Source organism: Mus caroli, unplaced genomic scaffold, assembly GCF_978045245.1.
Source record: "Mus caroli unplaced genomic scaffold, Mus_caroli_1 scaffold_14, whole genome shotgun sequence".
NCBI lineage: Eukaryota > Metazoa > Chordata > Mammalia > Rodentia > Muridae > Mus > Mus caroli.
This window is the reverse complement of record NW_028227269.1, coordinates 39,158,774-39,169,478: the sequence shown is the minus strand read 5'-3', so window position 1 is coordinate 39,169,478 and position 10,705 is coordinate 39,158,774. Positions and strand designations below refer to the sequence as shown.

Sequence of the window (10,705 nt, the reverse complement as noted above, 5' to 3'; positions counted from 1 at the left end):
TTTGTGTATCAAGCTTGCCTTGAACTCCCAGACATCTGCTTGCCTCTTCCTCCTGAGTCCTGGGGTTAAAGGTGCTCCCTACCATGCCCTGAAACATGTAACTCGTGCCTGGAAAGAGAGTAATTTTATAATATTTATTAGATGCAAGATAAATATGTTTTATTGCTTTTAGGGCCAGGCACTTGTAGAAGACTCATAGATTTTGAAGTAAAGTGTTAAAGGAAGTTCAAAGAAGCATTAGAAGAAGTTGGAGGAGGAAGGCCTCTTGATGGTCTCCATAGAAAGATAACACCATCACCTGTGAGAGTGTAGAAAAGAGATCGGCCCGAATGAGCCACCGAAAGAGAGAGAGAGAGAGAGAGAGAGAGAGAGAGAGAGAGAGAGAGAGATTTCTTCCTTTTCTTGTCTATTGTGGGAGGCATTTCCCTGGAGTCTTTTCTGGGACTGGAGGGTGACATTGGCGTGCTGAGCACGCTCCTGACTCAGGGCTTGGAGAAGCTCTCCATGCAGAACAGTGTAGGTCTCCAACAAAACGTGATGGAGCGATGCCCTGAAGATCCTAGAGCTCAAGCCTGAGTTCGATATTATAAAGGGATAGGGCATTTGTAGGTTCTCTTGCAGTCGGTGCCCTGCCATTTCCCACAGGGGAGGACCACACATGCCTGTTGCAATGCCAGGCAACTGGTAGTCTGAAATCTGACCACAGAGTCTTTGACTGTTTTCTCATTAAGAGGTGGAATGTGGATGGAATATTTGTGGTTTCCCACTCCAGATAATCCAGATGTCCAAACCTAGTCTCCAGTGTGATGGCATTCGGAGTGATGCCCTTTGAAGGGGATTGCTGCCCTTATAGGAAAAAGAGCAGAGAGCAAAACTCCCTGAGCACACAGGTTAGATGACCACACCACAGGGAAGAGCAGGAACCTACAAGCCAAGAGGAAAAGCCTCAGACGACACCAACTCCCTGGAACCTGGATATCTTGGGCTTCTCACCTTTAGAGCTGTAAAAAACAAAAAAGTGTGTTGGTGCAGTCACTCATGCTGTGGTTTTGATAGACAAGTTCGATGAAGTCACGTAGTAACCGTTTCCACTTACTCAAACTTCATACTAAGCCCCCATACACACACATACATACATATATATACACACACATATACATAAACACACACACACACACACACACATATACATCCCTCAAGGCTACATGGTGGCATTTATTATAAAGCACATCAGGTGAGGCTAGGGCCAGGTGAGGCAGTGGGCAGGCTCTGTACAGGCAGTCAGAGACCCCTGAGCTGTCTTTGACATCTATGCTTCTGTTGTCTTACTGACCTGGCTGAAGTCCTTGCTGTCCCCACCACCATCCTCAGTGGCCAGACCCTACTCCTCATGAAAGGCCGCTCCTGAGCTGGAAGATATGTTGCCTTTTGCTCTCAGCTTTGTTCTCCATGGCTGTTAGTAGCATGTGCCTGCCCTTTTCCTTCAGCCCAGGTTCTACCTCAGCTACTGCATGGAGAGATGAGAAGGCGGGATGGGGGAAGTGTCTGGAAATAAACAGGGCTCTCCAGGCAGGAGGCAAGAGGAGACAGACCCTGGGCCCTGGGTCTGGTTCATGAGCCAGACATCTGCAGGGGGTCCTGCCTCATTGCATATGCATCTTGCCCCTGTGCAGAGTGTCTAGGCTCTGCTTCACTGATCTGAAAGAAAGAGATGCAGGGAAACCTGGTTACTCTTCATGACATACGGGGAGACTTATTTGTCATTGAAGTTCTCTATCATGGGTGGAGAAGCCTGGTCTGTCAGCTTCTGAACCAGGACAAAGCAGGGGTGTGGGTGGGGGAGGGGGGAAATGAGGGGGTTGGAAACTTCACAGCCAGTGAGATGATATGTCTGTGGCACATCATCTGGATCTTCTTCCATTTTGGTCAGATATTTCCATTCTCCCCCTCAGCAGTGTAAGAGAGCTGGGTCCAAGAGAGACCATGATTGACAGAGTGCTTCATCTAATAGTTCTAGGGTAGGCAGAGGAGTTTGTGGCGTTACATGCTCATCAGGACTTCTAGCTTAGCATTGTAGATTCTCCCAGAAGGTCATGGATGTGGGTGCCTGCAGGGTAGGAACCATAGGGATATATATGTATACAAATATGTGTGTGTATGTGTGTGTGTGTGTGTATATATATAGAGAGAGATAGATAGATAGATAGATAGATATAGATATATACATCCCTGAGCTACATCCTCCTTTTTCTAAAAGAAGAACAATTATTATTATTGTATGCTTACATTACCTTGATTTAGCAGTTCTTCAGATCTCTTCTTCTACTAGGTGGGTTTTAGCAATCAGCTCTGGTCTTCACTCATAACCAAAACATCCTATCCATTGAACTATTATGCTAGCTTTTTATTTTGTTTTTATTTTTTATTGGATATATTCTTTATTTACATTTCAAATGTTATCCTCTTTCCAGGTCTCACCCCCCCTCCCCCGCTCTGGGAAACCCCATATCCCCGTCCCCCCTCCCCCCAGTGGCTAAGATCAGAAACTCAGGTAATAGCAGATGCTGGTGAGGATGTGGATGTGGAGAAAAAGGAGCACTCCTCCATTGCTGGTGGGATTACAAGCTGGTACAAACACTCTGGAAATCAGTCTGGTGGGTTCCTCAGAAAATTGGACATAGTATTACCTGAGGACCCAGCTATACCACTCCTGGGCATATACCCAGAAGATGCCCCAACATATTAACAAGGACACATGCTCCTCTATGTTCATAGCAACCTTATTTATAATAGCCAGAAGCTGGAAAAAACCCAGATGTCCTTCAAGAGTACATATATTTTTTAAAAAGGTTTATCAACATGAGAAATAAATAAAGCTGATGCCACCTATGTACAGAATTGGAAAAAGAATGCTATTGCACCATTGTAAATGAAAATAAATCCAAGGTTGATCAAGAAAAAAACAGGTAAACTTGGTATTTTCTTCAATGGGATTCTATTGTGAATCTGAATGTACTTAAGTCCACAAACTACATATATTATAATATCATCTATGAAATCACCATCAAAGACAAGAAGCTGAGCAAATGAACAAGTTGTAGCTACAAAGTGATATCATTTCTTTAAACTTTTCAAGCCAAAAATGCTATATCTTATTTGCAGACATACTCAGATGTTGTAACCAGTAAAAAAAAAAAAAAAAATCAAGGATGTAATGTTGAGCCAGGGAAATGTTAGTGATCCCCCAAAACAGACAGGAGCCGATCTGATGCAGCTCACACCAGGGCCTATATTCTATTAGAGCTAGTTCAGGCCCCCTCAGCCAACCACCATCACGCAGGACAATTTTGGTGGAGGGGGAGCCCCGATTGTCTATCAGGACAAGGCTTTATAGTAAGCAGCAAACAGGGAATACATGTGCAAGCATCTAATTGGAAAGCTACTGTGGCCTTTAACACAATTGGCTGCTGCTGGGAGTCATATCATAAACTTAATTTCTGCTCCCCTCTGCATTGGTGGTCATTAGGCAATGGGTGCGTTTATAACCTGGGGGTGCCGGTTTGTTGGGGGAATAACCTGGAGACGCTGGTCTTGTTGGGGATTAGCCTAGAGATTGGAGCTAGGCTCAGGTTTTGTTGGGGGACAACTGGAAAACTAATGCTAGGTACCAGCTTGTTCGTTTACCTGAGCTCAAACTTAGGTCAGATTCTCTAAAATGGAGTCTGAACTTAAAAGCACTGACATCTCAGTGACATGTGCAGACTTTAGTATGGTAGCGGCATTCAGAGGATTACATGCCAGGGAAGGGAACTAGGGTCTGAAAAAGCTGTTAGTCAGTGTGTATGATCTATTGTTTCATCTCATACATTTCCTACAGATTGAAAGTATTTCAGAATAAAATGAAAAAATTATTTCAAGTCACATTCTGCCTTGGTTATTTAAAAAAAAAAATCTGACTTCTACCAATTACATACTTAGAACCTTTTCCTCTAGACTGTCACAGCAGTGCAGACATCAATAGATACATCGTGGTTCTGAAACAAAGCTAAGGGGAGTGCCAGGACTCCTGCATATATGGTTCATTTTGGCTTGTGAAAGTGAAGGACAAATGGTTTTCATTTATTCATCAAACACTTGGAGAGTGTCTACTAAGACAGCTACCGTGATAAATAAGACATGATCGTGACTTTAGGCACCAGACTGACGGGCTTCGTGCTTGTACAGACAGTGATTGCACACCTGTGACAAATGCTCCTCGTGGTTTATACAAGGTTCCTGGGGAACAGAGAGTCATCAAGTAAACCAGCTACAAAGAGAGAAAAGAGCATCTGGAAGACTGGGGGAGAGGTCTTTGCAATAAGCAAGAGAAAAACAGAAGAGGGGGAGGAATGTGCAGCCTCATCCACAGAGTCATGGTCCGAAAACAAAGAACAGCATTTAAGACTTCTTGGAGACTGGTGCGTGCCTGCCTCTGTGTGTGTGTGTGTGTGTGTGTGTGTGTGTGTGTGTGTGTCAGGACTCAAGACTCTAGACAGTTGGAAATGAGGAAGAATTCAGGTGCAGGTCTCCAATGTAAACCATATAATCCCCAGGAATGGATACCATGCAGAGAGCTTTGGAAGGGCCAGTGACACACTTCTGTCGAAAAGGAGCAGATTATTTACTTCTGAGCATTTCCCAAGACCCTTACATGTGTATGTGGCCTCTAGGTGTAGCAAGAAAGATCTCTGTGGGCTTCCTGTTCCCTTCAGACACCCTGATCTAGTGAGAACTTGCTTCTCCCCTGAATATTTCAGTGGGTTGACAGCTTTCCTGGTCACACTTTGGTTTGTCACTAAACCCTAGAACTCCAGATCTAAAAACCCATTAGCGCTTCCCAACAGAAACATCCGGGGGGGGGGGTGAGATTTTTCTCCAGTCAGTTCTTTCTCAGTCACTAGCTACTATGTTAGACCCTTGCAAAGGTATAGAGGTAGTTGAAGTGAAGTCTTGTTTGAATGATGCAGGCATGAGCTAAGCTCCCTCCAACACAGCAGGAGTCCAAAGCTGGACAGATGTCATAGCACATTCTTCTAAGATCCCACACTAAGGCCCAAAGTCTACTTTTCTCTCACCATACCTATATAGTGCCTTTGAATTGCTTGCTCATTTCTCGCATTAAAGGAAGTCACAGCCCAAGTTTTCTACTGTGCTCTATTGCTTATTTCATAGTCTTCTTGGGGGTCTCTTTTAGGATGAGCCCAAGTTATCTGTCTTCAGTTCTAATTTGAGTCCACTGGAAACAAATACCTTTAACCACTAGCAATGGAAGCACAGCGTGGAATCCCTCTGCTGCCTCTCATGCAGGTTAGGACACAACCTCTTATCTTCAAACTCTTTAGATGTGAACCATCCTGGATCATTTTCACATTCTCTGAATTCCAGAGAACATTTGCCAAGCCCTTTGAAATCCCTTGAGCTCTGCTTATTCTGCCTGAAGTGAGAAGTCTGTTGTAAACTCACCTACAATATATCAGCCCAGCCCAGCACAGCACAGCACAGCACAGCCCAGCCCAGCCCAGTCCAGCACAGCACAGCACAGCACAGCTCAGCTCGGCCCAGCACAGCACAGCACAGCACAGCACAGCACAGCACAGCACAGCACAGCACAGCACAGCACAGCACAGCACAGCACAGCACAGCTCAGCTCGGCCCAGCACAGCCCAGCACAGCACAGCACAGCATAGCACAGCCCAGTCCAGCACAGCACAGCACACCCAGAGCCCTCTCTATGCTTTTTCTAGTTTATCCTTCTCTTCTTTATCCCCTAGGGAGATGGTGGGTTAATACTGACAAAACTAGTTTCACATTTTTCTCAGTATGACTCACTTACATGAGTAGTCTGAAAGGGAGCAACTTGTCAAACTACAGCCCTCGGGTGCCTGTCACCTATTTGGGCAAATAAAATTGTATTGAATGTGGAAATATCATGTCTCCTTTGATGCTACAGTGGCTAGTTGCAACAGAGACTGTATGGCCTGCATGCCTAAAATACTTATCACTTGGCTTTTTATAGAAAAAGTTCCCAACCCCTGTTCCAGAAATGTTCAGTATGGTAGCATCAATGTGTATGTGTGGTTACACTTGCATTAAATTAAAGATGTAGTTTTTGCCATGTGAGGTGGTTGAATGAGAAAAGGAAATTAAAAAGGAAAACATGAGTGCTCCTAGGTGTGGTGGAGGGGAAGGTGTCTTGTAGATATGAGGAAGTACATTGCCAGGGGCTGACATCTGGGAGAGTCTAGAGTGAGCAAGACCCTGACCTGGGCCATTTGAGGAGAAGGGAGAGGGGAGGTGGGGGAACCAGGAGACCAAGAGGCCAGGAGGGTAAAGTACAAAATTGCTGTAGCCAGTAGCCAAAATGGCTGGATTCTACAGGGATCAGGCAGCCCAGTCCATGGCTGGAGAGTATATAACAGGTAGGGACTGACTAAGGGAAGCTGGGAGAACCTGGAGGCCACTTCCACTTTGATATATTAGGCACCTCGTCAGCCCTTTGTAGGGGGTTGAGAATTAACAGAGGTCACACCTGGAGACAGAGGCAGGGGCAAAGGCAGGATAGTGGAATATATGAGTTCACCAGGCTGGAGTGATGGAGTGCTTACTGCTCTTGCGGGAGCCCCAGAGGGCAGTTCTCAGCACCCAATACCACTGAGTTCTCAGGACTCAATACCATCTGTAACTCTAGCTCCAGTGGACCTGAGAGCCTCTTCTGGACTCTTCCAACTCCTGCACACACCCAAACACAGAGCCACACACATATATACCTAATTGAAAATAAGCCTTTTTTTAAAATATGAGGCAAGCGTGAGCTACATAGCAAGACAACTTTCTCAAACCCAAATAAAATACAAATGTAGGTCCTGAGTTCCATCAGCATTGCAAGTGTTCCTTAATCCTGTGTGCCTAGAGTTGCCACACTGAGAAGCAGGCATATTTTCACCACTGCAGAAAATTCTGTTGTGCAGGACCGATGTACAACATCGTTTCAGTATATAGCGGCATGTGGTCCTCTGGTATTCTTGTTGGCCTTTTCTGCCCTTAACCTGAGCTAAGACTGAAAATACCCTACTAGTTTAACACATTTACTATTACATGTAATTCTCATTTAATCCTCTTAAAGGCCTACGAAATAGCCATGTATCTGTAGATAATGAAACGGAGGCTTCAGAAAGTTTAAAATGGAAGCTATCTTGAGATAACACTTTCATTTTAAGAAGCTAGCTTTATGGTAGGACATGAGACTGAAGGGAAGACATGGGCTAGCATATTAATGCAATAAACTGAGTGACAGAGTCATTTCCTATGGCTCACACAGCATAGGACCCCAAGCTGTGTAACTTAAGATGCCTGGATTTATTCTCTCACAATTCCTGCAGAGCTGTCCCTCTGATAAAGACGCTAAGAAGATTCTGCCCTTGCTTCTTCTAGCTGTGCATAGTTGCTGGAGCCCGTTGGCTTGCAGGAAAGCCTTCACATCATCTGGATCTTCTCTGTGTGTCTCTATCAAATTCCTATCTTCTATTCTAAAGATACCCGCCACTAACTATGGTCGACCCCAATACAATGTGGCTCATTTGACCTGACTTAGGTCTGCAAAGAGCCTACTTCCAAGTAGGATCACACAAGTATCTAGGGTTAGAACCTCAACATAGTATAATGCGGGACTCAACTCAACCCACACGTGGATGTGAAAACTAAAAAAGCTGGAAGATACTAAAGGGACTCTGGAAGGAAATTGTGAAGCCTGAGATAACTTGCAGATCCGTGGCTATCATGGCCAAGAGGAGAAAAACAAACAACAAACAAAAAAACAAAAGAAAGAAGTCCCAGGGGGGAAAGAAAGGTAGTTTATGAGCTTACCTAAGCTGGACTATGTGCCACCTAAACTGGGTTTTGCATTAGAAAAACTATGGTGATTGGGATACAGATGTGGGGATGAGACAGATCAACAGAGATGTAAACTGTGACACTGAGAGCCACAGCTGGATGGTAGGAAAGGAGCTATCCATGAAAAGAACTAAGACTGAACCTAAGAGAGTAAGAAGAATGCCTACAGGAGAGATTGTGGGGGGACTTCCAAGACAAAAGCATTTGGGGGTTAAAGGAGTCACAAACAGTGTTTTACACACTGTCTTAATTAGGGTTTTACTTCCGTGAGCAGACACCATGACCAAGGCAAGTCTTATAAAAAAAACAACATTTAATTGGGGCTGGCTTACAGGTTCAGAGGTTCAGTCCATTATCATCAAGGTGAGAGCATGGCAGTATCCAGGCAGGCATGGCACAGGAGTAGCTGAGAGTTCTATGTCTTCATTCAAAGGCTGCTAGTGGAAGACTGACTTCCAGGCAACTAGGGTGAGGATCTTATACCCACACCCACAGTGACACACCCATTCCAACCAGGTCACACCTATTCCAACAAGGCCACACCTTCAGATGGTGCCACTCCCTGGTCCAAGGATATACAAACCATCACATTCCACTCCCTGGTCCCCATAGACTTGTTCAAAAACATGAGTCTATAGGGGCCATACTTAAACATAGCATAATGCAAAATGCATTTAGTCCAACTTTCAAAGTCCTCATAGTCTATAGCAGTCGCAACAATGTTAAAAGTCTAAAGTTCAAGGTCTCTTCTGAGATTCATTCAACTTAATTAACTGTAATCCCCAAAGCAAGGCAGGAAACCAGCTGGGCAAACTCCAAGCTCTGCATCTCCATGGCTGATGTCAAAGTGGTCTTCAGATCTCCACTCCTTTTTCATCTTTGTTGACTGCAACAAACTGCTTTCTCCTGGGCTGGTTCCAATCCCTGTTAGCAGCTTTCCTAAGCATGTATCCCATGGCTTTGGCATCTTTAACATCTTTGAGTCTCCAAGGCAATTTCAATGTTACAGCTTCTTGTTTCAGTGTCTGGGATTCCACTTTATCTTTTGGACTCCTCCTAAGGGCTGGCATCACTTTTCAGCTCTACCCTCTGTAGCACTCTAAGCTCAGGTTGATCCACTCCACTATGGCTGCTGCTCTTGGTGATCATCCCATGGTACTGACATCTCCAATACACTGGGGTGTTCCACTCCAACTAGGTTTCACCAATAGACTCTCATAGGTTCTCTTTCAAGGTGCCAAGCCTCAAATCTTTTGCATGACCCCTTCAGTCCTGGGCCATCAGCTACAGCTGAGGCTATATGGTCTCCAATGGCCTTCCATGACCCCTCAGAGTGCCAAGCCTCAGCTGTTCTTCATGACACCTTCATGCCTTCAAAACCAGTACCACCTGGGTGACTCTTACACATTACCAAGTCCAGCTGCAGCACAAGGTACAACCTTGGCTATCTCTGGAACACAGCTTCTTTGTGCTCCCAGAAAACTACTCCCAGATTTCAACTCTGATGCTGGTCTCTTCTTAATCATTGCTAATGTCTTAGCTCCAGCTAACCAGCATCAATTGTCCCAGTAGTTCCTTCCATTCTTAACTCTAGAGTCAGAGCCACATGGCTGAAGCTGCCAAGTTCTGGTGCTTACAGGATCTAGAACATGATTCCCTTGTTAACACTGGCTTTATGTTTTCTAAATCCTTCACTGCCTAAGCTTGGCTATCCTGGTTCTTGCTCTGTAGATTGACCTTGAATGCCGAGATCAGCATGAATGTCTCATGGGATTAAGGGTGTGTACCACCAAGCCTGGATCTAATTAAACTGGGTAGAATCTTGCCCCAAGGTCCCACTCCCTTAATCTGTCATCTCCTAGAACACAAGATTTTGCTCCATTTCACTTCCTGGTACTCCTTTAATACTCAAACCATATATTTTATATTTTGCCTTTCTAAGCTTGCTATGCTTGTTCAAACTTCTTTTTGTGAGACTTAACCAGAGAACAAAGTCTCTGCTGGGCTTTTTTGAAATTTCCTTTGTCAATGCAATTAATGCAATTAATCCAAGTCTCTTCACCTTAGCCTCAGGCAGACTTTTCAAACAAGGGTAAAAAGTAGCCACATTCTTCACCAAAATACCACAAAACCAGTGTTTATGCCACATACTGAAATTCTTCTCCTTTGAAATCTCTTAGGCCAGGTCAACACAGTTCAAATTACTCCCAGCAACAAAGTCTTCCATATCCCTACTAGGATGACCCATTAAGTCCCATTTAAAGCATTCCACTGAGTTCCAAATCCAAAGTCCAAAAATCCACATTCTTTCAAATAAAAGCATGGTCAGGCCTATCACAGCAATACCCGACTCCCAGTACCAACTTCTGTCTTAGTTAGGGTTTTACTTCCGTGAACAGACACCATGACCAAGGCAAGTCTTAGAAAAAACACAACATTTAATTGGGGCTGGCTTACAGGTTCAGAGGTTCAGTCCATTATCATCAAGGTAAGAGCATGGCAGTATCCAGGCAGGCATGGCACAGGAGTAGCTGAGAGTTCTATGTCTTCATCCAAAGGCTGCTAGTGGAAGACTGACTTCCAGGCAACTAGGGTGAGGATCTTATACCCACACCCACAGTGACACACCCATTCCAACCAGGTCACACCTATTCCAACAAGGCCACACCTTCAGATGGTGCCACTCCCTGGTCCAAAGATATACAAACCATCACACACACCTTGGTGGTGGTGGTGTTCAGGAGCAGAGCAGATGGCAGTCCTTTGTTCATCCTAG

General features: G+C 44.7%; 1 pseudogene; it reads right to left on the bottom strand.

The window, feature by feature from the left end:
- Window positions 1-946: 946 nt before the first annotated feature.
- LOC110307338 (N-alpha-acetyltransferase 10-like) lies at window positions 947-2,025 on the bottom strand (annotated as a pseudogene).
- Between the last annotated feature and the right edge of the window lie 8,680 nt (window positions 2,026-10,705).